We start from the raw sequence: 2941 nt of genomic DNA, 5'->3' as shown, positions 1-2941 counted from the left end.
TTAAGTAATCATTAGATGCCTTGGTTTATGCCATCACTGCATTCGCTTATGTTGGTTTGACATTTATAATTTAAGTGCAACAAGCTAGTTTAAATATCAAACCTAGCAACATGCCAGCTGAGGGTCTGTCTGAACAGTTTACAGCAAAACAAGACAGGTCTTTGCTACAGAAATGTTAAGAGCTTCAGGTGGGTTGGAAAGAGTGTGTGCACTCATGAATCTCGACTGTCATGTCCAAACCTCATCATCAATCACCTCCGTGACCACACCCTAGTATTTAGCACCGGATGACTCTTATAAAACATTTATTGTGAGGAAAAATAGTTTTCACAATTCCCAAAAATAATTTGTTGAAATTTATACTGCTGTTCAGAAGTTTGGAAACACTCAAACTATACAACAACCCAAGCAAACAAAAAAAATAAACATATACTTTTACTCATAAGTTGCAAATGGAATTGAAAATGTAGTTAAGATATGAATAAGACATGGTTAGAAATAATGATTTGACAAAATGAAATAACAATTTAAGGGGGGCACGGTGGCTTAGTGGTTAGCACGTTCGCCTCACACCTCCAAGGTTGGGGGTTCGATTCCTGCATCCGCCTTGTGTGTGTGGAGTTTGCATGTTCTCCCCGTGCCTCGGGGGTTTCCTCCGGGTACTCCGGTTTCCTCCCCCGGTCCAAAGACATGCATGGTAGGTTGATTGGCATCTCTGGAAAATTGTCCGTAGTGTGTGATTGTGTGAGTGAATGAGAGTGTGTGTGTGTGCCCTGTGATGGGTTGGCACTCCGTCCAGGGTGTATCCTGCCTTGATGCCCGATGATTCCTGAGATAGGCACAGGCTCCCCATGACCCGAGGTAGTTCGGATAAGCGGTAGAAAATGAATGAAATAACAATTTAGTGATTCAAACCTTGCTTTCATCAAACATTTTTCCAGTTGCAGCAATTACAGGCTTGCAGACCTTTGACATTTTTATTTTAGGATGCTACTGTTCCTAAAGCTCCTCCCACAATGTGGAGTTACATGATGGACACTTTTTTAACCATTTGGTCCACCTGCTCCAACAACTCAAAAGGGATGAGATCCATTTTATTGCAGAAAGAATTCCAGATGACTAATTGTTCCTTAAATAAGTTTAAATTGTAGCAGTGCTTTGTGTCACGTTGTAGGAGGAAACTGGCACCAGTGAAACTCGAAGTTTGGTCCATTTGCATCACACCAGGTACACTCACACTCACCCACACCGATGGGCAAATTAGTGCAGTCAATTGGCCTATCTGCATGTTTTAGGCCAGAGGTGTCCAAGCTTATCCACAAAGGGCCAGTGTGAGTGCAGGATTTCTTTCCAATCTAGCAGGAGCCACACCTGATTCCAGCTGTTTGATCTTGGTTTTCAACAGATTAAAGTGTGATTTCTTGAAATAAAATCCAGCACCCACACGGTTTTAGATGGTGGAAGGAAACCAGAGAACCCTAGAAAACCCACTCACATGCATAGAAAACATTTAAAACTGGTGAGGCAGTACCACAAGCTCAGGAGTAAACTTGGGACCCTGGAGATGGGTGTCCAGGCGGGTCTATAATGTAAGAAATAAAAAATGCGTAGTGTAAAAATAAGACGATGATGTTGAAGATCTTAATGAAGAACAAGAAGTTTATTCCAGCATAGCAGTGACAAAATACATGACGTACTTTGGGTTCATCGGAGTCAATAAGAACGCTGAGCAAATCCTGCTCAAACATTATATACAGTTTTCCCTTTTGGTAATTTAAATGAAGTTCCGCTTCGAATGTGTGTTGAGTGTAAGAATTAAATGTCTCCCAAATGGCTGGGCTACACCTTGTTGTCTAGCTGATTGTCTTTAAATGTTAATCATGGTCACGTACACCTTGTCTTGGTATTGTTACAATTGTTATCAACCAAGTGGTCACTTTAAATGGTAATTGCGGCCACGTAGACCTTTGGCTTGGTATTGTTATCAACCAAGTGGTCACTTTAAATGGTAATCGCAGTGTTCTGCTGCCGTTCCCTGCTGTCCTGCTGCCGTTCCCATATTTATAATTGAATCAAGTTTATACGTTTAGCGTCCTAAACGTATTACCTTATGATACTTATACCTTTTTAGGAATGAGCTCTTTTAGATGTGTACCTTTGAGTGGAATTTGGGTGCAATTTCTGTAATTTCTTACAATAAGAATCAGTCATGTGGATTAAGCTGACATGAGTTAAACTTGAATTTGCCTAAAAAGATGGGCTATGTGTATTAAAACAAGTGCTCCAAATTTTGATGGGATCAAATCTAACCCTGTCTAATTACTTTGTTTATGTCATTGTTGTCCTTCAGCTGCTACCTGTTCAGGGTCACCACAGCAAATAATTGATCTGCATATTTCGATTTGGCACAGGTGTTATGCCAGATGCCCTTTCTGATGCACCTACCATTTTATCCTGGCTTGGGACCAGCACTGATATTTAACCCCTCAGTGGTTGGGTTGGTTCCCAGCCCAGGACCCAAACCTGGGCCAAGTAAGCGAGAGCATGGGATCCTGCTTTTGGACCACCGGGGAATTATTTTGTCTATAAGTAAGCTTTTTAAAAAGAAAGAGATATTTGATAGAATATTTCAGTGATTAATTAACCAAAAAGGCGGCACGGTGGCTTAGTGGTTAGCACGTTCGCCTCACACCTCCAGTTTTGGGGGTTCAATTCCCTCCTCCGTCTTGTGTGTGTGGAGTTTGCATGTTCTCCCCGTGCCTCGGGGGTTTCCTCTGGGTACTCCAGTTTCCTCCCCCGGTCCAAAGACATGCATGGTAGGTTGATTGGCATCTCTGGAAAATTGTCCGTAGTGTGTGATTGCGTGAGTGAATGAGAGTGTGTGTGTGTGCCCTGTGATGGGTTGGCACTCTGTCCAGGGTGTATCCTGCCTTGATGCCCG

Source organism: Tachysurus vachellii, chromosome 15 (assembly GCF_030014155.1).
Source record: "Tachysurus vachellii isolate PV-2020 chromosome 15, HZAU_Pvac_v1, whole genome shotgun sequence".
NCBI classification, from domain to species: domain Eukaryota; kingdom Metazoa; phylum Chordata; class Actinopteri; order Siluriformes; family Bagridae; genus Tachysurus; species Tachysurus vachellii.
Note: the sequence above shows the minus strand (reverse complement) of the source record.